This window comes from Pan paniscus, chromosome 15, assembly GCF_029289425.2.
Source record: "Pan paniscus chromosome 15, NHGRI_mPanPan1-v2.0_pri, whole genome shotgun sequence".
Taxonomy (NCBI): domain Eukaryota; kingdom Metazoa; phylum Chordata; class Mammalia; order Primates; family Hominidae; genus Pan; species Pan paniscus.
In genome coordinates this window covers 22,110,200-22,135,583 of record NC_073264.2, presented here as the reverse complement: position 1 = coordinate 22,135,583, position 25,384 = coordinate 22,110,200, and the positions used below count along the sequence as shown (strand labels likewise).

The following is a 25,384-nucleotide window of genomic DNA, read 5'->3' as shown; positions in this document are numbered from 1 at the left end:
CTTGAGTTGATTTTTGTATAAGGTGAGAGATGAGAATCCAATATCATTCTTTTACATATGGCTTGCCAATTATCCCAGCACCATTTGTTGAATAGGGTGTCCTTTCCCCAGTTTATGTTTTTGTATGCTTTGTCAAAGATTAGTTGACTGTAAGTAGTTGGTTTTTTTTCTGGGTTCTCTATTCTGTTACATTGGTCTACATGTTTTGTTTTGTTTTGTTTTGTTTTACTGGTACCACGCTGTTTTGGTAACTGTAGCCTTGCAGTATAGTTTGAAGACAGGTAATGTGATGCCTCCAGATTTGTTCTTTACACTTAACTTTGCTTGGGGGCTATGCAGGCTCTTTTTTTGGATTCATGTGAATTTTAGGATTTTTTTTTCTAGTTCTGTGAAGAATGACGATGGTATTTTTATGGGAATTGTATTGAATCTGTAGATTGCTTTTGGCAGTATGGTCATTTTCACAATATTGATTCTATCCATCCATGAGCATGGGATGTGTTTTCATTTGTTTTTGTCATCTATGATTTCTCTCAGCAGTGTTTTGTAATTTTCCTTGTAGAGATCTTTCACCTCCTTGGTTAAGTATATTGCTAACTATTTTATTTTTTATTTTTGAAGCTATTGTAAAAGGGATTGAGTTCTTCATTTGATTCTCAGCTTGGTCGTTGTTGCTGTGTAGCAGTGCTACTGACTGTGTATGTTGTATTGTATCCTGAAACTTTCCTGAATTCAATTGATGACATCCAGGAGCTTTTTGGATGAGTCTTTAGGGTTTTCTAGGTATTCGATCATATCATCAGCGAACAGTGACAGTTTGACTTCCTCTTTTCCAATTTGGATGCCCTTTATTTTTTTCTCTTGTCTGATTGCTCTGGCTAGAACTTCCAGTACTATGTTGAATAGAAATGGTGAAAGTGGGCATGGCATCCTTGCCTTGTTCCAGGAGGAATGCTTTTAACTTTTCCCTGTTCAGTATGATGTTGGCTGTGGGTTTGTCATAGATGGCTTTTGTTACCTTGAGATATGTCCCTTCTATGCTGATTTTGCTGATGGTTTTGATCATAAAGGGATGCTGGATTTTGTCAAATGCTTTCTTCTGCATCTATTGAGATAATCATATGATTTTTATTTTCAATTCTGTTTATGTGATGTATCACAGACACTATATCCAACTTCCTGTTGGGCCTATCCACTGGTAGGCGTTCAGCAAAGACAAAGTACCAGGCTAGACATCTCACCTTTCCCACCCGCCAACCAACCTGGAAGTCAGGGCATGTTGACAGATTCTTCCTTCTCTCCTCCCTTCCTGTAATAATCACAAAACCCTTTATTTTCCTCTGGACACGTAACTCTTCGAAGGGAAACCTCAGAAAGGACAAATATAATTGGGCTAGACAGAAATCCTGTTAAAGATTCCTTTCTTTTTCAAGACGGAGTTTTGCTCTTGTTGCCCAGGCCGGAGCGCAATAGCACAGTCTTGGCTCACTGCAATCTCTGCCTCCTGGGTTCAAACAATTCTCCTGCCTCAGCCTCCCGAGTAACTGGGATTACAGGCGTGTGCCACCACGTTTGGCTATTTTGTATTTTTAGTAGAGATGGGGTTTCACCAAGTTGGTCAGGCTGGTCTCGACCTGAGGTCGAACTCCTGACCTCAGGTGATCCACCCACCTGGGCCTCCCCAAAGTGCTGGGATTACAGGCATGAGCCACCGCGCCCCGCCTAAAGAGTCCTTTCTAAACACAGTTTAGAAAGACAAGCAACTTTGAAGCGCCCCTCATCCCAGCAGTTCATTTCGAGGACAACTTCTTCACTCCAGAATCGAACCACACTCAAGGATTATAGGTAGACACCCAACAGTAGAACCTGTTGATTTTTCAGGTGAGCCATCAAAGAGCACTAATGGGTCTGGTGGATTCTTGTCAGAAGTGAAAAAAACAACTATTCCTATGTTATACTATGTTTTCGAAAATAACACCTGGAAATAATCCAATTGCGCTTCCTTGAACAAAATGAATGTCTGAGTCCTGTAAGCCCTCAAGTTCCCAGGGCTGCGACTTCGCATTCGAACGATGCAACAGCGCTTGCAACTGTCGGAAAGGCAGTCTCACTAGAACAACCAAGAGTGCAACACTGCGCTGCGGAGCAGGCGCCAAGGCCAGGGCAGGGGCTAGACTCCATCCCGCGGCTGGATCACCGCGCAGTCAGGGTCTCAGAAAGCGGGTTCTATTGGGACATTGTGACCCTAACACGCCTTCAGGTAGCAATCTTTTCCATACGAAGTGACCTAGTGAAAAGTGCACTAGTTTGTTCCACACAAAATACTGGGTAAGAACTGCCCGAACACTCTGCTCCTGACAAAAGATCCTGTCAGAGCCCGTCAGGGAGCCCCGATTTGTGATGAAGCCCTTGGCCCTTCGCAGCGTCTTCGTTGTCTTTGATTCTTTCAGCAAAAGTAGCCCGCAATTTGCTCAACAATCTCATCCCCCACAGGTCGAGGTTGAAGGGGGCTAGGTGACCTAGCCGTATCGCCGATTGCAGTATTTGTTAACTACTGACTTTAAAGAGAGAAAGATGAAACGGAAAACAAAGGGGCTCGTCCGGGATTTGAACCCGGGACCTCTCGCACCCAAAGCGAGAATCATACCACTAGACCAACGAGCCAGAACTGGAGAAGTTTTTTTCTCTAAGAGTGTTCATTTATTTTTTTAGTTGTAGCACAACACTTGAACAGTTTTGATTCTTTTAGAATCTAGTGATTTTCTCCAGACTCCAGGAAAGTCAACGTGCGGGTTCAGAAGGATCCGAGCCTCAGCGTTCCGAAGGTAGAAACGTTCATTTCAGGATCCGGGCCGAGCTGTGTCGGTCAATGCACAGGAAGGGTCTGAGTACTCAAAGGGACTAGAACCATCTCAGGTGGCCTGTGGTTTGAAGACCCACGAAAAACACGAAAGACCGATTTCACTCACCGAAAGATAAAGGTCACCGCGGGACTGGCAGGGGAAAAGGTCGAACCAACATTACCAAGATGTTGAGCTCTAAAAGCCACTACCTCAGACCTCTCGCCTACAGCACCCAGCACTCCACGTGGGTGCTTTGGCCATTCCCTTTCAGCTTTAGTTGATTACCTATGTATTATAGGTTTAGATTTAAGGCGTCTTTCAAGGGCGCCCAGGAGGTGCCGTCGGGGAAAAGTTGCTCTCTGCCCACACTCTCTTCTATAGAAGCCCACTTCTCTACCACTCAAAAGGTGGTGGGTGGGTGGTGGGGGGACGGTTGTCCTTACTCTGTAGCCTCTTCTGCTTGGGAACCGAAGCTCCCGGGCTCTTGCTCTAACCTCTCCAGGGCGCATCAGTGTCTGCCTTGATCACATTGCTTGCCCTGCGCCAAGCTGGCTCCCGGCCAGTGGGAGCTGTCCAGTGAATGACTGAGCCTCCTGGTCAGGCTGACACCAAAGGAGAGAAAAGAAGAGAAACTCTTCCTCCCCAACCTTCCCATGCGACGACGCCACTTTTATTCTTTCTGGACTTCAAGTTGGCGCTTAGAAAAGCCTAGAGGCCCAAAGAGAAGGAGCTGCCTTCCGACTCCGAGATGCTAGGAAGAGGAGTGTTAAAGGACCAAGAAAAGGGCTGGACCCCTTCTAGCCACCTCTGCTTCAGGTAACTTAGAGGAATCTGTGACTAAGCCTGACTCCGCTGAAAGGCTGGGGGAGATCTGGAAGCCTTCGCGCCCTCACTGCGTCCACCCCAAAACTCTGAAGGTCAGAGGGGTACGTCCTGTGCTTGAAGACAGCCGCCTCCCTTTTAAAAACAACCCCAATCTCAGACTAAGAGAGTTGGACTAAGAATCCAAGCGGGTTGGGGGGAACGTCTCTGATCACTACTGCATTCTCTTCTGTAATGAAACGCACCCTGACCCTGATGTTGCTCGACACTTGGGACTTGTCAAGCCTGAAGCTGGGGAGCATGTATCGTGGAGCATGCGTTTTTAAGATAACAATATATATTAAATGTCTTTTATGGTTTGTTTGTTCGTTTTTGATGAGCAAGCAAGCTGAAAACTCATCTCTTTTAAAGAACGTAAGTCATTTGTCTATCGAAACATATACTTTTAATTTTTGTAATAAAAACAGAGCCACTTTCAAAAGGCAATAATTCAACTGTCTCCAAAGAAGCAAATAATCCAGAACTTAAAAGTTGGAATAAATAATCATCACTTTTTATTAAATAATTTTGTTATTCCCCATTTTACCCTTACAGTGACTTGCATTCCAGTCCGGGCCTGGTCAAGAAAATGTTTCTTTCTTATACGTAAGAGGCACGTCCTTCAAACATTCCTTTTAATTTATTTCTTAAACTTTATTTAGACTTAAACACTATTTACCTAGGATTTTAGCTGCATAATAGATTGATTGTTAAATGTATGCCTCCCGTGGCGGCTCCATAGCTCAGGGGTTAGAGCACTGGTCTTGTAAACCAGGGGTCGCGAGTTCAAATCTCGCTGGGGCCTCGGCTATAGGAATTTTTTTTCCCCTTTTCCCAAGCAAAAGAGCATGAGCTTTTTAGCCTTTTCAACGCTGAAACAAATTAGTGAAGAAAGGAAGCATTTTATGATCTTTCCATGAAAGCCAGATCCTGGATTTGAGACGAAAAAGTACAGCGTCGGGATCCTATGAACGGTAGTGGGAAAATAGGTGTTTGTACGCTGCAGTAAGCGAGGAAGAAACTAGAGTGTTCACGTCTCTGGGAGAAAAATGTTACACTTGGTCCATACCTCTGTGTTTGTGGGGAACAGATCTAATCTAATCTGCTTATAGCCATGACCCCCGGAGTCCTGCGCACTTCTCCACTTGTAGCCTGCTTGGTGGTCCCTTCCTGCGCTCCTGGGGCGAAAACTGGCTCGCAGATTACTCTGAGGGCAGCCTAGTTCAGAAGCTATGCAGATTCACCCCAAGCCGGTGGCTTCTGCTCTGTTTCCATTCTCACTACCTCCGACTCAGATCTCACTTCCTACTGCCTCAAGGCTGCTCCCGGGACTCAGTTAACTATAGACCTGGCTCTCTGGAACTTCTTGAACAGTAATCTGAGCCCAAATGCAAAGAAGTCAGGAGTCTCACCAGCCGCTACTCAATGCACAAAAATCTACGCTAACGGGTGTCACAGACACTTTCCGATAGCTCACCTGGTAGAGCGGTGGACTCTAGGAATTTCCAACTACGGCCATTCTTAAGGTCGCCGGTTCGATTCTGCCTATGTTTTCATGCTTCAGTCTACTCAGCCAACGAAAGGTTTTATTAATGTATCCTCCTAATCCAAAGACTGTGAAGCAGTAATTTGAATTATATTTTCAGGCAATAAAAGAACATTTAATGCGTCCTCTGTGATTCTGCAGCAGGTGTGATTCTGCAGTAGATGTGATTCTGTTTACTCACAAGGTGTTAATTAATGACGTTCTTTTTAGATTTGAATCCATCTCCTAATCTGTAAGACTAGTTAACGTTGAGTGGATAATGGGTAACATCCCTCAACCTCACCCCCAAACCCTACACTTTTTCATTTCCGTGAATAATTCATACTGGACAATTCAGGGTTCAAGGAGAAATACTCTAGAAAGGCCTGCCCCTCAAAAGGATCTAAACAAACGATACCGAGAATAAGCAAAAGGTCAAGTATGCATATGGAAAATGTTCCTTCCTTAATAAGAAATCAAATTGGAAACCATTTATTAATATCTAATACTGATAAGAACATTCTTGTAGAATGTCATGGCTTTCTGGAGGACAGTTGGGCATTATAAATCAAGAACTCTAAAAAGACATTGTATTTTATCAAGCATTCTATTTCTACTTTTAGAAATTTATTATTTGAAAATGAAAAAGGATATATGCCAAAATCTGTTTATCTGTGGGTGATTGATATTCTTCATACTTTTATGTATTTTTGAAAATGAAAAAGGATATATGCCAAAATCTGTTTATCTGTGGGTGATTGATATTCTTCATACTTTTATGTATTTTTCAAAATGTGCCACTTGTATACATTACATAAAAAAACAGTTTTTTACTTTATAAAATAAAGTTTAAAAATACCCAGTGCCATTATGGTAGACAATTTTTGCGGTTTCTTACAAAACCAAATACATGTTTCTCATACAATAAGCAATCACACTCTTAGGTACTTACCCAAATGAGTTGAACATATGTCCACACAGTACCCTTCACATTAATGCTTATAGCAGCTTTATGTATAATTGCCAAAACTTGGAAGCAACAAAGATATCCTTTAACAGGGGAATAGATAAACTGTGCTATATCCAGACAATGGAATATTAATCAGCCCTTAGAAGATATGTTATCAAGACATAAAAAGACATGGAATTAAATTTAAAGGCATATTACTAAGTAAAAGAAGCCAATCTGAAATGCCCATATACTGTATGATTTCAACTATATGACATTCTGGAAAAGGCAAAACAATGTAGACAGTAAAAGCATCAGCGGTTTCCAGGAGTTAGGTGAGAGGGATGAACATGTGGACCACAGAAGACTTTCAGGGCAGTGAAACTACTTTGTATGGTGTTACAATAGTGTATATATGTCATGATTATGATGCATTTGTTCAAACTCATAGAATGTACAGTACCAAGAGTGAATCTTGATTTAAACTACAGACTTTGTTTAATAATGATGTATCAATGTTAGTTGTAACAAATGTACCATACTGGTGCAGGATGTCCTTGATGAGGGAGGCTGTGGGGACAGAGAGCAGAATGTAGGAACTCTGTACTTTCCACCCAATTTTGCTGTAAACTTAAAACTGCTCTTGGATGTAAAATCTATTAACTTTTTTAAAAACTTGGTGACTTAAGTAATTCACAGTTTAGTTGAAGTAACAGAATAGATAATGCTGTGTTGATATATTGATACTGCCATAAACGTTTACAAAACGATATAGGACCACATTTAAGACAATGAAAAGGAGTAATCAGAATGGTGAGGAGAAACTAACTGAAGAGAGCTTCCTGAAGTTGAATTTTGAGCTAGAATTTGGCAGAAATATTGACGCATGCTTAAGTGAGTTAAGGGAGCTTTCCGACATGTGTGTGTGGAGACAGATGTGTTGCGGGAAATGCCAGTCAGAGTGCCGGAGAGGAGTAGGGGTAGGTGATGTGGCAGGGGTGGTAGAGTAGAGCTGGAGGAGCGGCTGGTACTGTCAAGAGGAACAAGAGGAGGGGACAGAAGGAAGGATAGAGGTTCAGGATCATTTTGGTGGTGCAGAAGTGATGCAGGCAGAAAAAAGGCAGGGATGGTGAGTGGCATGAGTGAGGGGAGATAGAAACAAGTCGGCATCCTTCCATCAACAGGAGAGGGAATTAACTGAAACTAAGGGACAGTGAAAAGAGCAAAACAATATAAACAAAAACGTTCCGAGGTGGTGCTGTTGAGAGTCTGGGGAATGCTAGTGTCCTTGGTGGATGTAGAGAATGCTGGAATGTGGAAAATCCTGGCCTGACTGGGGAGGAGGAGTGGGAGAAGGAATGGAGGAAGTTTCAGTCATTTTGTTTCAATGGAAATGATGGCCTCCATGCAGCTGAAAACATCGAGCTAGGTAGATCAGGTTTCTGGGAGTCACTAGAGGGAGATGAACAGAAAAACAAAAATTAACCCAGTCTCAAGATAATGCACAGAATTACGTTTCAGGAAGAAGGGAAAACAAACCGTCAGCCTGAAATAATCAAAAGGGTAAGACTCTAATTTAAAGAGAGTTTACTCAAGCCAAAACTGTGAGGATGAGCCACATGGAAAAACCAACCCCAAAGGAATAGGGTCAGCATTCCGAAGTAGGAAAGTTGAGGTTTCATTTGTATAGGCAGAGACAGAGGAGTTTTTAGCAGGATTACAACATTATTCATTATTCATACACTGTTCATACAAGGTTGGCACATAGTTACAGCCATTTGATTGGTTACAGGCAGTGTTTCTTTTTGGCAAGGGTGCATTTAACATTTTTTGCAGAGGGCATAATAATCATGGGTTTTCTGTTATCTGGTCTAAGCAAACAAAGCAGGACAAGACAAGGGAAATTCATCTGTAACGAGGGTCATTAATTAAGAAGACTGTAGGTTTTTGTTCTTGATGTCGTTTAATTCTCTCTGGTACACACAGAACAAGAAAAATAAGAAAGTACATTAATCTATAATCTGAGAACAGAAGTTGTAACCATATGTGACTCAGACCGCAGTCACATCTCTCTGAAGGCTTAGAGCATTGTGGCGGTGGGGGGGGGGGGGTTCCAACAACTTTTAAATTTGATTTATTTTCATAAAACAGAATTGGAAGACAGAACAATTGCCTTGTGGAAAAAGGAAGAACAATGATATGGAAATTATGCAAACAGGGAATTTTATAAAAGTGCTAGGAAGGTCCAATTTATCCACAGATATAGAGATATTTTCCCCCGACTAGGCACTGGGAGCAAAACATGCCTTGTCTCTCGATTTCTGAGAGAAACAAAACAAAAGGCTTCTTTTGTGAAGATCTTGGGGGCCCAAGATATTTCTTGGTGATAGGTGTGTGAAAAGGAAGGGGACTGGTCTGGAGGAGTCATCAAAGTGAAATGGAAGATGTTATGGGAGTGCCCGAAAGAGGATTTTGAATGAGGAGGTAGGAAGATATAAAAAGGAGGGCAGAGTCAAAAAGTGGCATGAGGCTGGGCGCCCAGGAGTTCCAGCTCACCCTGGGCGACATAGACAGACCATTATCAGCTCCCCCGTCCCTCCCCACTCCCTCCCAACCTTTCGGCTCTACCAAAACAAACAAACAAACAAACAAACAAACAAGCAAACAGCCGGGCGTGGGCGTGATAGTGCAGAAGTGTGATCCCAGCTCCTTGGGAGACAGGCGGGAGGATCGCTTGAGCCCGGGAGATGGAGGCTGCAATGAGTAGTGATCGCACCACTGCACTCCAGCCTGGGTGGCATGACACTTGGTTCTTGCACAGAGTCGCAGTTCTCTGCTCAGTTTCTTTCTTTCATTCCTCATGTCACGGCAGTGAAATCTCTCCCCGAGGAAACTGTCCGGCCAAATCCATGAGCACTTCTGTAGGTGACAGGCTGTAGTGGCTGAAAAACGCAGTAGGACAACCATTCTGAGACGATACCACTAAATAGGCCCTGAGTGTACCCCCTCTGATTTTCCACAGTGGGTTAGTTTCTACGCGAGTATTGTAGCTGGGTAGTTCAGAAACCTGAACAGTCGCCACCACCGTGACCTGATTCACTGGGAAGGGGCAGGAGGGTGACTAAACCCACGTTTACAGACGCCCCCTGGGCCCAATGAATGGAGTTAGTCAAGAATCCGCTTTGAAGTGTTTTTGAATCACCAACTCAAAATAACTGTTTACTTGTCTTCTCCCCATTCCCCATGAGGTAACGATGCCTGAATGAGAGCATGAACCTTGCTGAGTTTATTTTTTAGACGGAGTCTTACTCTGTCGCCAGGACTAGGGTGCAGTGGCGCGATCTTGGCTCACTGCAACTCCGCCTCCCGGATTCAAGCGATTCCCCTGCCTCAGCCTCCCGAGTAGCTGGGACTACAGGTCCGTCCGCGCCACCACCCCCGGCTTTGGTATTTTTTTTTACTAAGGACGGGGTTTCACCATGTTGGTCAGGATGGTCTCGATCTCCTGACCTCTTGATCCGCCCGCCTCGGCCTCCCAAAGTGCTGGGATTACAGGCGTGAGCCACTGCGCCCGGCCGCTGAGTTTTTGCTTTCTGCATCCATCCGTCCGTCCATCTGTCCATGCATCCATCCATCATGTTCAATTACAAAAGTAACGTGATTAGAACCAAAACAGGGTCTAGGCAGGATATTTCGCGAGCACAGAGCTGCAACTCCTAAAGCGGTGCCGGCCGCGGGCTGATGGGACCAATGGGAAAGTTTCTGCAAAAACTTCCTGACCACCTTATGCTTAAACTAGGTAATGACAATGATTCAATGTGAGCGTGTATTTTAGATGAGAACTGAGCTTTCCTGATTGCGGGAACCCAAATGGTGCAGTGCAAAAACTGGGGTCCAGAGAGTCAGTACAACGGATAAAGTAGGAGACCGCGAGCGAGGAGGCCTCCCTGCCTAACCGAAAGAAATGCCAATTGGAAATTAGGATTTTAATTACGAACGCAGAATTCAGAGGAACTGATGCTGTGTAATCCGGGAGAATCCTGGGAAAGGAAGATTTAATAATCTTACTAGTTAGAAAGTGTTAGTACTTCAGAATCCTTGTTGTGCTAAAACATACCAGTGGCAGTGGTGGGATTCGAACCCACGCCCCCGAAGAGACTGGAGCCTAAATCCAGCGCCTTAGACCGCTCGGCCACACTACCACACACGTTATAAGGGTTTGCAATTACCTTCTTCATTCTCTCAGCATTTTGCCCCAGCGTACAAGTGCAAAATTCTGAATTTTCTTCGCGGAAGCAGGGTTCCGGATAGCATTTTCATTCATCCTTAGGGATCTAAGCAAACTCAAGGAGAGGAGGAATTACTGAATTCTCACTCGCCTTGGGAAGTGGGCTAGCAGGTAATCGAAGATTATTAGCTTCAATGTCTTTGGAAGACCTTCATCTTTTCTTTAACCTGGGCAATAAAACACGGAAACTTTAAAAATCCTACTGGTGATTTGAAAGTTATTCGAGAAGACTGAAGAATAAGAACTCCTTGCTGTTGGATCGTGGTTCTGTGGGTACAAATATTGCTTAGAGTGCCATGGGGTCGAAGTTCACGTCACTTATTAGGGGCCCTTTCGTTCACAGACCTGTAAATCTGTCACCGCGTTCAAAGGAAACTCGATGGCCGCTCCCTCCTGCAGTTTGAGCAAGGAGAGGTTGGGTTGGGCAATTGCCGGGTTTCTTGTTGAGGAAGAAGGCCGCTCTGCACGCTCGGGTAGACCGACGCCTACGCCCATGGTAGTAGCACGGCTCCCCAGAGAGAGGTCACATTCCAAGGGCATCCCCAGCGCAGAAAGGGTGGTCCCGGGCTTCCCTGGAGCCCTGGTGCTGCTCATTCTTTTTCTTTTCTTTTTTTCTTTTCTTTTCTTTTCTTTCTTTCCTTTCTCTCTCTTTCTTTCTTTCTTTCTCTCCTTCCTTCCCTCTTTCCTCTCTCTCTCTCTCTCTCTCTCTCTCTGTCTCTCTCCCTCCCTTTCGGCAGTATGGCTATTTTCATGATGTTGATTCTTCCTATCCATGAACATGGACTGTTTTCCGTTTGTTTGTGTCCTTTCTGATTTCCTTCAACAGTGGTTTGTAGTTCTCTTCGAAGTGGTCCTTCACTTCCCTTGTTAGCTGTATTGCTAGGTATTTTATTCCCTTTGAAGCAATTGTGAATTGGAGTTCATTCCTAATTTGGCTCTCTACTTGCCTGCTGTTTTTTGTTTGTTTGTTTGGTTTTTTGTTTTGTTTTGTTTTTTGACGGCGTCTCTGTCGCCCAGGCTGGATAGGCAACACCCATGGCAGTGGTGCCATCTCGACTCACTGCAACCTCCGCCTCCAGGGTTCAAGTGAGTCTCCTGCCTCAGCCTCCTGAATAGCTGGGAATACAGGAGTCCACCACCACGCCCGCCCGGCTAATTTTTTGTATTTTTAATAGATATGGGTTTTCACCATGTTGGCCAGGCTGGTCTCGAACTGCTGATCTCAGGTGATCCACCCGCCTCAGCCCCACAAAGTGCTGGGATTACAGGCGTGAGCCGCCCCACCCGGCAGCTTGTCAGCTTTCTTAAGCTTTTGGGCTGAGATGAGGCGGTTTTCTCGATACAGGATCATGTCATCTGCAAACAGGAAGAGTTTGACTTCCTCTCTTCCTATTTGAATGCCCTGTATTTCTTTCTCTTGCTTTATTGCCCTGGTCAGAACTTCCAATACTCTGTTAATACGTGTGGTGAGAGAGGGCATCCGTGTTTCGTGCCGGTTTTCAAGGGGAATGCTTCCAGTTTTTGCCCATTCAGTATGATGTTGGTTGTGGGTTTGTCACACATGGCTTTTATTATTTTGAGGTATGTTCCTTTAAAACTTAGATTATTGTGGGTTTTTAACATGAAGGGATGTTGAATTTTACAGAAAGCCTTTTCTGCATCTATTTCATGTGTTGTAACATTTCTTTCTAAAGGAGCAGAGGAAAAGCTAGAAAACAGTTTCAGAGGTGATACTTGGGGTCTCCCGCACCCAAAGTGGGAATCACTGACCTGAGAACAACCCCACTCGGCGCAAAGCCCTGGATTATGTATTATTTATATTCTTTGCTGCTGTTCCCACTTGGCTGTTTTCTTGGTCTGTGGATCCAGAAATTCTCCTGGGAGCCTAATTAAAGTTGCCTAATTTTAAGTGCTCTCTCTGTCCCCCATCTCAATCACTCAAAAAAACCACAACCCTTTCTCGCCTCTCCTGGCTCTAGGCCTCTGAGGTCTCTCCCCAAGCCCTGGTGGCCCAGCGGGTCAGGTTGAGGGCGAATAGAGAGGAAAAAAGCGTTCTTCCCTGGGCCTCCGCGGGGGCGAAGGTCCTGCGAGTTCACGGTCACCGCTGCCAGGAGTTGGGGGAGGCGAGCAGAAAGCAAGTTCTTAAAAAGCAGCTTTAAAATAGGGCTCAGGGAGCACCGCATAAACGTAGAACCCAGGCAGGGAAGCGGGGGCGGCACAGGAAAGGGCAGGGACGTTCGGAGGTCGGAGGTCGGAGGTCGGAGGCAGGCTCTCCTCCCGCGCCCCCCCCCCCACTCTAGTCCGGGCTCCCCGCGGTGCCTCCCAAACTCACCCCGTTTTACATCCCCCTCTTCACGCCTCGTCACCCTCTGGCGCCAGCACCCTCCTCACCAACCTCCAGCTCACCGGCAATCTAAGCTCACTGGGTACCCACCGTTGGCCCTGATCAGGTCTCTTTCTCCCTAGAAGGAGGAGGTCAGCACCCAAGGCCAGCAGGCAGCATCTCGTAGGTTTTGAATCCAGCAGGATGGTCAAAGATATGGCCTCCTACGCATCACTTAAGACGGAGAGATTAAAATACCCGTCGCCAGCCCCTTTGGCTGAATGTATGACTACTAAGAAATTTCACGTTGTGTTTTCAAGCTTTGGAGGAAGCCTTAGGAGAAAAGGAGTGTGAGCTTATTGCCTCCATCAGTACACGCAAGTCTTTGCCAGGGTCAGAAGTGGAAAGACTAATGTTCTTCTTAAGCTGGAGAGAATCCTAGGAATCCTGTGCCACCATCTCAGTGTGCAGGCCGGGGAAGCATCAGCTTGAAAGAAAAAAAGAAAGATCCTGGGGCTCTTTACGACTTGAAAGAGCTGTGCAGGGTGAATGGGAGGGGAGATAACAAATATTTAAAATATCTGTTGAGCTATTATACCTAGAATTGAGCCAACAAGAGACTTAGGGCACATGAATGGGTCTCATATTGAAACTTTTGATGAGCTCTCCAGATGAGATTTTACAGTCACATTTATGTCTCTGTGTTTCAGTGCTAGTCTGATAAACATACCTGCTATGGTTTGAATATGGTTAATTTGTCCCCACTAGAACTCATGTCGAAATTTGATTTCCAATGTGTCACTGTTGGGAGATGGGGCCTAGTGGGAGGTGTTTGGATCACAGTAGTAAATTCCTTATGAATGTCTTGGTGCCCTTCTCTCTGTAGTGTGTGAGTTCTGGCTCTGGTGAGATTGGATTACTTCCTTTGGGAATGGATTAGTTCCCTGGGAGAGTGGGTTGTTATACAGCCAAGAGGCCCTCACTTTTTTTTTTTCTTTTTTTCTCTTTGTATGTGTCTGCTTCCCCTTTGACCTTCTCTGCCTTGTTTTGACCTAGTGTAGTGGCCCTCCCCAGAAGCCTGGCTGATGCTGGTAACATGCTTCTCCTACTTCCCAGGCTGCAGAACTGTGAGCTAAATAAACCTCTTTCTTTCTAAATTACTCAGCCTCATGTATTCTATTACAGCAACACAAAACGAACGAAGACAATACTCATTTGGCCAGGTGTGGTGGCTCACACCTGTAATCTCGGCATTTTGGGAGACTGAAGCAGGCACATTGCTTGAGGTCAGGAATTCGAGACCAGCCTGGACAACATGTCAAAACCCCGTCTCTACTAAAAATACAAAAATTAGCCGGGCATGGTGGCATGTGCCTGTAATCCCAGCTACTCAGGAGGCTGAGGCAGGAGAATCGCTTGAACCCAGGAGATGGAGGTTGCAGTGAGCCGAGATCGCACCACTGCACTCCAGCCTGGGCAACAGAGATTCCATTTAAAAAAAAAAACAAAAACAAATAAACAAAAAAAATCATAATACTCATTTAAATAACCCATAGTTTCTCTATGTGTTGACTTTTTTTTTTTTTAAATATGAAGATTCTCAAGTGATGGAAGTGGCTTGAGCTCATTTTGATCTGTTTTAGTGCCAGATGAGGCAATAAAAGGAAGCAGTCAACAGGAAAGAACCTAGCCATCACAGCAGAGCCCTCTTTGATCCTGGAATGCTGCAGGTTCAAATTCCTCAAACTGACAGGCGTCAGAGCACTTTCTTATCAAGAAAGTACCACACTCTCCTGTTCCTGGCTGAAGTTCCTTTGCTAACAAGTGGGCATGGCTTCTCCTATTCAATTTCCTATTCAGTGTTGCTGGAGTACCTATTTCCCACCTTGTGCTCACAGGATCCTTCAGTAGGGAGGGAGGAAACTTGGCCTGTTCCTTTCAAGAAGTGGATCACATGTTGGATTGCACAGCTCAAACAGTAAGTGCCCTGAGACCCATAAGCCAGGTGTCTTGGCTTTCCTAGTAGAATGCCAAATTTGCTGCATACTTGATTGCCCAATATCTAAAGCAAATAGATAACCACCCTTTTGGAAAGATGCCTGATACAAATACATGCAATGTGTTCGTCTGGCTGGCACATGTCTATTCCTTCAGTCTTCGGCACAGAATGCTGATATTCTAGGCTCTAGCATTCTGTAATATTGTCGGAGAGTTTAACCTTGAATTTCTTGCTATCCATACCTTGTTAATAGTTCAGATGATGAAAATTTATAGATAAGCAAGAGATTTACTTTAAGGCCTTAATATGCAAAGTGTGATTGGGGACCAGCAGCATCAGCATCTTCTGGTAGCAGATTAGAAATGCAGAATCTCAGGCCTACTGAATCAGAATCTTAACAAACTCCCCAAAAGTTAGAGTATGCATTAAATTTTGAGAAATACTCTATGTACCAACTTCTGTATCAGATGTTCTATGTTCATTTAGAGCATCTGAAAATTCCCACCAGAATCTTTCTGGATCAGTCTGCAGCAGAAGACACGCACTACATTGCAATGTAAAGCTCTGTTCCTAGCTCCAATAGAGAGCCATGCCCCAGTCTGGGCATGGTGGCTCATGCCTGTAATCCCAGCACTTTGGGAGGCCTAGGCGGGTGGATCACGAGGTCAGGAGTTCGAGACCAGCCTAACCAACATGGTGAAACCCCGTCTCTACTAAACATACAAAAATTAGCCGGGCGTGGTGGTGTGCGCCTGTAATCTCAGCTACTTGGGAGGCTGAGGCAGGAGCATTGCTTGAACCTGGGAGGCGGAGGTTGTGGTGAGCTGAGATCGTGCCATTGCACTCCAGCTTGGACAATAGGAGTGAAACTCTGTCTCAAAAAAAAAAAAAAAAAAAGCCATCCCCCTATTGGCCTGAGGACCCCTCTATGTGCTGTAAAATCTTGCTCAAAATTAAATACTATATTTAAACTAAATAATATTTTTGATGACTCCATCAGATAGTCAATGCTTTCAGCATTTATTGAACCCGACTTACTTAGCTCTGATATGGTTTCATATGGTTATCACATTGACCATCACAGTAAAGCAAAGTACTGTGATTGTACTTAGAAGTTTTCTAGGCCAGGTGCAGTGGCTCACGCCTGTAATCCCAGCGCTTTGGGAGGCTGAGGAGGGCGAATCATGAGGTCAGGAGTTCAAGACCAGCCTGACCAACATGGTGAAACCTGTCTCTACTAAAAATACAAAAAAATTTAGCCGGGCGTGGTGGCACACACCTGTAATCCCAGCTACTCGGGAGGCTGAGGCAGGAGAATCGCTTGAACCCGCGAGGCAGAGGTTGCAGTGAGCTGAGATCGCACCACCGCACTCCAGCCTGGGCGACAGAGCAAGACTGTCTCAAAAAAAAAAAAAAAAGTTTTCAAAAGTAAATGCTCAAAGTAAAAAGAGGGAAGGGAAATTTCCTTATACTCAGCAGGGAGATTTAAGCCCCTTATTTCTAGTTTGTATTTGTCTTTACACTTTTCACTGAACTTCATTGGAGAGATGGGACCAGAGGAATTTCAGGGAGTAATCCAGTGAAATCAATCACCTCTGCAAGCTTCAGGTGAAAAGAAATGCAATCTTTGAACTATGGTATGATCAACAGGAATGGAAAGGGGAAGGATATGAGGCATTTTTTATTCTTTGCTTCTGTCCATCCTTCTGGTATCATTGTCCTCCTTCACCTACTCAGTCCCCATAAATATTGTAATAGTCTTGGTGCTTTGGGTTTAAAAAGATCGTGTCTGATGTACAATTTAATTTCTTCTTTGATTTCCCTCTACTGCTTTTCCTAGTCCCTGACTTTAATTCCATAGTGTACCAAGTGCTCAAAACACAGTCAGCTTCTCAGTGAACACACAGGAGTGTTTATAATGGGTTTAAACATTTGAGGCAAGCCAGTGGGGTGCATGTGCCAGGAAGCCTTTTGGGACTTGGAAATAGAATCTTGCCCACTTCACATCCACCAAATAAATCTGTGCTTATCATTTGATCAGGTTTGGGGAGGAGCAGAAGACAAACAAGATTATTATCCTTGCTCATTGGGAACTTGAATTTGAATAAAAGAAAATATCTTCTCCACCTTTTACAATATATACAATACAAACCTAGAAGAATGAACAAACACACAGAGACACACACTACAGTTAGATGGCAGTACAAGTGGTAACTGATAATCACCAGAGTGAGTGTAGCCTCAGTTTCCAGAAGGTAAGATGTCTGTGGAAATCTGAAGAAAACTTTGAGAAAGTACAAATCGAGGCAAGTACGTGTGTGTGTGTGTGTGTGTGTGTGTGTGGCTAAAGCTTTGCAAACTCGCGTTCCTTGATGTCTGAGATAAACAATCTATGTATCTTGGAAACCAGTATGCCTGTCATAGGTGTTCGTGGATGTTGTTACAGTGAATAATTGGTTGAGTCCTGGTAATTGTGCCTACTTTTCTGGGATATAAATTCCTGACCTTTAAAAATATTCTATAGCCAATGAAGCTGAAAATTACAAAGTCTTCCCCAAAGGATGACATAATAGTTTCCTTTTCTGAACAGAAGCTCCTTGAAATAGTGCACTGTCATGTAAATAAGTATCACTCATTAGACTTCATTCTTCCTGCTTGGTTTACTAGAAATTCAGTCCTACCTAGACCCTAGACAATCTATCCTGGAAAAGTAGTAGTAGTGTCCTTGACAAAAATATTTAAGCTGAATCTAATCATGAGGAAATAAGTAAATATTGAACTGAATCTTATATGAGGAAATAATCACATTCAGAATGTGAGACTTTCTATAAGACAACTGCCATGAGAAAAGAAAGTCTAAGAGGAAGGGAATTTTCTAGATTAAAAGAGACCAAAGAGATGTTACAACTAAATGCAGTGAGATATATTGTTAGAATTTACATTATTTTAATAGGGAGTGGGTAAGTGGGGAAATCTGAATATGGACTGTATGTCTACTAGCATATAAGGAATTATAAATTTTCTTGGGTGTGTTATGGTACTAATATTCTGCTCTTGGATAGTACATGTAAACAGGGGGAAGGGTAGGTAAGAAGGATGCAAATGTTCCTAATAATGGGTGTTCTAGTTAAAGGGTATACAGGTTTTACTGTACCGTTTTTTTAACTTTTCCCTAGGGTATTACTATACAAACAGACAGTGGCCAGAACATATATAAAAATAGACCTCTGACCAGCACTAACCTACAACAGCCAGTGCAGGAAGTCAACCCACAGTGACCAGCACAGGAAGCCAGCCCATTATCTCTCTCTCTTTTATTTATTTATTTTTTTGAGACGGATTTTCACTCTTGTTGCCCAGGCTGGAGTGCAATGGCGCTATCTTGGCTCACCGCCTATCACTGGCTATCTCTGCCTCCCGGGTTCAAGCAATCCTCTTGCCTCAGCCTCCTGAGTAGCTGGGATTACAGGTATGCACCACCACGCCAGGCTAATTTTGTATTTTTAGTAGAGACGGGGTTTCACCATTTTGGTCATGCTGGTCTCGAACTCCTGACCCTCAGGTGATCCGCCTGCCTCAGCCTCCCAGAGTGCTGGGATTACAGGCGTGAACCACAGCGCCCGGCCAGTCCATTGCCTTTAAGCCAGACTTTTAGGAAGTCAGACCACTATCTCTTAGCAACCAGCCCAGGAAGCCAAACAATAACCTCTGTAAAAACCAGACCCAGTGGCTAGGAATTTATGAATAATTAACACCTTTCCTATTATTTGTTTCTGTTTCCAAGTTAGCATCAACCAGAGAAAGCCAAATATGCATCCCTAACCAATCACATAGGATGCCCCGCTTCTAGTTAGCCTGCCCACCGTGTCCCCATGCCACAGTCTCCAGTCAGGGCACACTTGAAGGCTTCCCTTTGTCCCCTATAAAGTTTTCCCACTCCTCTGCTTGCCTTTGAGTCTCTGCCAAATCACAAGTGACGTTCTTTTGGGTCCCCACTTCCAAGATGGCAAAGAAAAGAAATAACAATGGTCATGCCAAAAAGGGCCACAGCCACGTGCAGCCTATTTGCTACATGAATTATGCCCTATGCCTACCCAAAGGCAAGACTATTAAGAAGTTCATCATTCAAAACGTAGTAGAGACTGCACCTGTCAGGGACATTTCTGAAGCTAGTATCTTTGACGCCTATGGGCTTCCCAAGTTGTTCGTGAAATTCTGTTACGGTGGGAGTTGTGTCATTCACAGCAAGGTAGACAGGAATTAATCTTGTGAAGCTTGCAAGGACCGAACAGCCCCACCCTGATTCAGACCTATGGGTGCTGCCACATGAACCCTACCAAAGCCCATATAAGAAGGTGAGTCCTTAAGGATTGAAGAAAAACTCTCTCTAGAGAAAAATAATATGGAAATTATATTTTTAAAAAATCACAAGTGAAGGCTGCTAACTCCTTTGCTATAGAAAGCTCTGAATATCTTTTGCTTGTTCTCATTAACTGGTGTTCATTTATTTCCACATTAGGATTAAAGTTTTTCCAAATGAAAAGTTGAGGGGAAATGGAAGAAATACAGACAAACAACAAAAAAAGCAATTAAAAATATTGCTAAGATTACAACTAGGGGTCAAGTTGCTCAGCAGAGGAAGTGCTCAGGATGGGCCAGAACACACTGGAGCACAACCAGGTTTGCTGATGCTAAGTCTAATAAACTAGTAGAAGTGGCTTTTGGAGTTTCGTAGCGTCAGACACGCCAACTAGAGTGAATTGTGGAGTAAGGGCCTGGAAGAATGAGAATGTAACATAAGGTCCTGGGACAACCTTTGATGGTGGGAAGTGGGCTGAATGTGGATAGGGTCAATTGGTCAAAGGTTTATTTGTACTGATAGAGGAGTGAGAACCCTCTCCGCAAAGCCAGCCTCTGTCTAGCAGAAACCAGAAACATCAGATCCATGGTTGTTGCCCTGGCTTCTCTCCTTGGAATACTTCTTTGAATATTTTAAATTATTATTATTATTATTATTTTTAGACTGAGTCTGGCTCTGTCGCCCAGGCTGGAGTGCAGTGGCGCCATCTCGGCTCACTGCAACCTCCGCCTCCCGGGTTCAAGCAATTCTCCCGCCTCAACCTCCCGAGTAGCTGGGACTACAGACCCGTGCCACCATGCGCTAATTTTTTGTATTTTTAGTACAGATGGGTTTTCACCGTGTTAGCCAGGATGGTCTCAATCTCCTGACCTCGTGATCCGCCCGCCTCAGCCTCCCAAATTTAAATTATTCTTAAATGAATAACAGTCTGTGGTTAGAAGAGAAGAAATCAATTCATGTAGGGAATAGAAGTGAGCTTGCCAAATTGTGACAGGGTGAGAATGAGGGGTCTAAGAGAAGGTGAGGAGCCATCATGAATACCATCAGAGAAAGACAAGCAAAGAGAGGAGGAGAAACAGCAAAGAGGAAGAAGGCCGTTTGAGAGACAGTTTGCACTGCTTAGTAATTTTGCCTATGGCCAGTCTCTCTGAAAATAATAATAATGAAGATAATACTAACAATGATGATAATAATAAACACCTATTTCGAAAACAGGGACGTTGAGACCTGGCAAAGTTAAATAACCGATTTAGGTTTTTTCTAACCACTGCACTACATACTCTATGTCTATACATGCCAACAGTCACACATCAACTATGACCAAAAGTTTATTTTAATCTGACTTTTCTGCTCTAGAAAAAAGGTAGGCCTACTTGTGTTCCCCTGACATTAAAAAAAAAAAAAAAAAAGGTAGGCAACCTGCCATTTCCTTAAGCTATGAGGTGTGTCTTTAGGCCCAAAGAGAACATGTTAGAGGTTTTCTCCAGTGAAGTGTCTTGTGTAGGCAAATAGAGTATAGAGACTCAATTTTTAATTCAATCAGTTAAAACAAAGCCTTGTAGTTCTCTTGGGAGCAGAAGACTGAGGGTTAAACACCCAGGAGCAGTAGAAGGAACAGCCCTTGTCAGGCTACAAAAGATATGTATTCATCTCACCTTAGGACAACATTGTGAGGCCTCTTCCTGACTCATCCCTAATCCAAGAAAATCTGCCACAAATGCCTTACTTTGCCTATCTAAATAGAGCACTTTTCTTCCTTGAAAATGTGTAAGGTCAACAGCATCATGTTTTACGTTTAAATAATGAAAAATAAAGGAGACAATGAATCATAATAACCTTACAGATTTCTTACAAATTTTGTGATCTTGGACATGAAAGCACTAAAAAATAGTGAGTATAAGAGCAGAGCTGTGGTCAGAGGGTCTAAATCTTACTAAGCAGAGTCGCGTCACTTCTTGGGGTTTCATGAATCAGTGCTTATTTTCCAATGTTCTCACCTACGGCTTATTTGCCGTAAGAAATGGGTACGAGATCTTTCTTAGTTAAATAATTGTTTAGTTTCTGTTCACCAGCTTATATAAACAAGGTTTCTAAAAATTAAAAACAATCTTTTCTAAAAAGTCGTATTATTTTCATACCAACGATGTGTAAATCTGTGTATGTCTTCAGGGAAGGATTAAACTCTTCTTCCTCAACACCCCTTTTCCCTGTTTGCTTCTACCTCTGGACCTTGGAAGAGCGAGGGTTTAATACTCCAGAAAGAGTTAACTTTCTTTCCTCTGACCACAGAAAACTCCTCCAAGTTTAGAGGTTTAGGGATCTGGATTGAGAAAGGAAAAAGCCGTGGAAAATCTCTTCTCACCTCCGTCCCTGGATTTTACCACCATATTAAGCGGAAGGCGAGCACTACAATTTCCTTGTCCATCAGACGCCCTCCATAGACGCCTCATATTTCGGGAGGTGTGTGTGTGGGGGGTCGCCCTTGTACCCAAAGATCTGAAATTCTTACATCAACACCGTTTCCATGCACCACAGAGGCACAGTAGGCAAAGTCTCAAGAGAGTATCACGGTGAGGAACGGGAAGACAGCCTGGTAGTTGCTCTGCTCAAAGCAGAACCTTTTCGAGGGATTTACAGAGCACGAAGATGTTTTCATTTTGTAGGAGAATATCCTGGAATTTTACTCAAGCTAACATCCTATTCAGTAGCCGGAATGCTAGAAGCATAATATCAATCTATAAGATGAAAGGAAGAGAAACCACAAGCAGCCAAGGGCTCCATAGCTCAGGGGTTAGAGCACTGGTCTTGTAAACCAGGGGTCGCGAGTTCAATTCTCGCTGGGGCCTGTGCGTTTTTTTCCTCCTACCCACAGGGATTTCCACATCAGAAGGTAAGCGGGGTCGGACAACGCGGCAGCAACGTGGCTGTCGCTTGGCACATCTGCATGTCTTCGGCGCCTCTTCGGCTGTCATTTAGGCTAGGGGGGTTCACGCCTGCTGCAGAAGCTGCCAGTCTCAATGACTCTTGGGGCGTGTGGTTTACCTCTGCTATGCAAATAAGTACGCATTCTTGCCGATAGAAGGCACCCAAGAACCTCGTTTATCAGAAAATGCTTAATGATTTGAATGAGCCTTAGGGCAAAACTTAAGAGTGCTTGTAAAGCGGCTCGTTGGTCTAGGGGTATGATTCTCGCTTAGGGTGCGAGAGGTCCCGGGTTCAAATCCCGGACGAGCCCTCGCTCTTTTCAACTCAACAACGTGTGTCTTGTTTGAAAACTTCACGACTGCACTTTGCTGTCCCTGTATGCCATTCTTTGAAAAATCGCAGCTATTAACTCCCCAGGGATGTGAAGAAGCAAAGCACAGAAAACCCCAGGTTATCCTTTTTACTCTCTCTGACAAACTGTAACACATCTTCCTCTCCCTGCCTATCTCTAGCAATCCTGTCAAGTCAAATAAAACAGTCTATGCAAAGTTGCTCGGAAATTTTAGCCCTTGGTAAACACAAGGAGCTGCTTTCTTTCCTGGGAATGAATTGGGAGCTGACACATACTAACATTGTCACCATGTGTAACTGTATGATGTGTTATCTTTTAAAAAGGGGTTTACATGTTATTACATAATATTGCCTTTTCTTCTCCTTTTCCTTTCTTTCCTTTCCCCCCACCCTTTCTGGTGTTTGTTTGTTTGTTTTGTACTGTGAGGTAGGCAATGAATTCTGTTAACTCCAGTGGAGCAATAGAGTGATGAGGGAAAGTGTATCTCCAAAGGCAAATTTTGAAATGTTAACTTTAAAAATAATGTTTTGTGGATCCTTAGCAACTTTCTTTAGTGTGTGAATAACTATTACAGAATAAAACGATTCCATTAGAAGTGAACTATATCCCTTCCTGGCAACAGATGGACTAACTTACCCACATCGACACTCATCATCTCTGTCTTCTGTCTTGTTTCAAGGCCCATCTTTCACTTCTCATATTTGAGGGCAGCTCCTTCAGTTTCACATCAGATGAATTTCGCATTTCCTCTCCTTCGGGTAAGGACTTGGTTTCTGAAATCAACATTACCTCCGCACCTCCACCCCCAAGCCCCTAACAACACGCACAGCAGCTATTTCCCCCAGTGTGCCAATCATTTTCATTAGCATACAAACACTAAACAGCTGCAGTATCACCAATCCTTTAAAAAAATTCCTTCTTAACCACTCTTCCCAATTCTCTTTATTCTGCATAGATAGAAAAAACTTCTTAAAAGTTATGCACTGTGTATCTCAACTTCCTCCCCTCATGCTCTGTCCTCAACCAATTATGATCAGGCCTTTTTTCTCCACCACGCTACTTGAAATGGCTTTTGTCAAGGTTGCCAATGACTTTGATGCTTCCAGATCTAAAGGTCACTTTTCAGTCTTCGTCCTACTTCATTTCTCATCTCAGGAGGCTACTTTTCAGTCTCTTTTAATGGCTCCTCCTTTCCTGACCTCTCAATATTTGAGTGTTATCTTGCTCTCCCCTTGCCAATTTTTTTGTTTATCTCTCTATACTTATCAAGTCATGAGGCTTAACATAGCATCGTATACTGATGATTCCTATTCATAAGCCTTGATCTAGATTTGTAGATATAGTCACCTGCTTGTCCCAGCATGTGAACAAGTTATAGGCATCTCAGAATTAACTTGTCTCAAATGATACCCTTGATTTCCTGTCACTCCTCTTCCAATTGCTCTCCAACCACCACCCATATCTCAGGAAACAGATCCACCATGTATCGAGTTTCTCCAACATCACATCCAATCCACTGTTCTATCTTCGTCTATTTCCCAACACACTCATTATCACCCTGGTCTAAACTCTCCTTCATCTCTTACAAATCCCAATGATAGCCTTCTAACTCATCTTCCTACTTTTTCTCTACTCTCTATTCTAGAGAACAGCCAGAGTTATCCTATTACAATGTAAGCCAAACAATGCTCTCCTCCACTTAAAAGCACCCAATAACTTCTCACATTTAGAACAGAATCTGTGATCGAGCCCTTGTGTGTTCTGATGGTGTCTGTCCCTCTGATCGCAACTGCTTACCCCCTCTTCCTCCTTCTCACTCACTGTCTTCTAGCTATACTGGCCCTCCCACTGTTCCTCAAATCCATGTGCCTTGTTTCTTGTTCCGGACTTTTCATGTACTGTTTCCTTTGTCTAGAACATCTCACTTCCTCAAATATTTGTATCCCTCTCTCTCTCTCACTCCTTCTGTGCTCAAATGTTACCTCTTTAGAGACAACTTCCTTGACCACTCTTTCCAAAATAGCCTCCAATTGCCATTATACCCTACACTAATTTATGGCTGTTCACAGCATTTATCACTACTTAATATTATTATATGCAGTTCTTTCCTTCTTTTTTTCTGTTTCCCCTACTAGGATATAAGCTCTAGGAAGGCAGATGTTTTGTCGTGCTCGATTTTGTACCCTCAGCACTTAGCAATGTGTACTATTTGTAGTTGGCAATTAATAATGAATAGATGAATGGATGGACGAATATTACCACACTTCTGGGCACACCTGCTGGTCTCCAGAGGCCACAATTAAAGGGCAATTTATTTCCAGTTTCTGTAGAGTCAGATTGGAATCTTCCCAGGGATAATAGCCATGGCTATGGAATTATGTTGCAAATGGATACCTAAATTGATCTTTCTTGTCTCTGCAGAATACACGCTAAGCACCTTACACGTATTCACTAATTTTCATAATACAGGTATATATTATCTCCAATGTACAAATGAGGAAATAGAGGCACACAAAAGGTAAGCAGCTTGCCCAAGTCACACAATTAGTAATGTGAGAATTGCCACCCCTTGCATTCTAACAGCCCAGCCCACGGTCCCTTCACCATCCTTCCCACATCACTGCACTACCTTCCTTATGCCGCGTTTGTTTTCTACTCGATGATGTTTTACAATGTTTCAAGACCGTTTTTTTTTTAATTGTAGGATTTATTTTTCCAGTGTAGACCGTGAGTTTCTCTTGTGGGCAGGCATTGTTTTATTCCTCTTTTTGTACTCCTCAACAACTAGAACAGTGCAAATTACGCTCGTCTACTTAAAGGCAAAGAGCTCAAAGTACGCTCGTCCACTTAAAGGCAAAGCAAAGGCTACACATGAATTATATTAATGTCCTGGCGCTTTCCCTCCTTTGGGAAACCATGGATTCAAAAGCATCTTTATGATCTTGAGAGGATTTTACTG

General features: G+C 43.6%; 5 non-coding genes across 5 annotated transcripts; 3 read left to right on the top strand and 2 right to left on the bottom strand.

The window, feature by feature from the left end:
* Window positions 1-2,592: 2,592 nt before the first annotated feature.
* Window positions 2,593-2,664, bottom strand: TRNAP-UGG (transfer RNA proline (anticodon UGG)). The gene has a single exon. It is a non-coding gene; the product is annotated as a tRNA-Pro (tRNA).
* Window positions 2,665-4,436: 1,772 nt separating this feature from the next.
* TRNAT-UGU (transfer RNA threonine (anticodon UGU)) lies at window positions 4,437-4,509 on the top strand. Its single transcript has one exon. It is a non-coding gene; the product is annotated as a tRNA-Thr (tRNA).
* A 5,789-nt stretch (window positions 4,510-10,298) lies between these two features.
* Window positions 10,299-10,380, bottom strand: TRNAL-UAG (transfer RNA leucine (anticodon UAG)). Its single transcript has one exon. It is a non-coding gene; the product is annotated as a tRNA-Leu (tRNA).
* An 11,541-nt stretch (window positions 10,381-21,921) lies between these two features.
* TRNAT-UGU (transfer RNA threonine (anticodon UGU)) lies at window positions 21,922-21,994 on the top strand. Its single transcript has one exon. It is a non-coding gene; the product is annotated as a tRNA-Thr (tRNA).
* Window positions 21,995-22,311: 317 nt separating this feature from the next.
* Window positions 22,312-22,383, top strand: TRNAP-AGG (transfer RNA proline (anticodon AGG)). Its single transcript has one exon. It is a non-coding gene; the product is annotated as a tRNA-Pro (tRNA).
* Window positions 22,384-25,384: the final 3,001 nt, after the last annotated feature.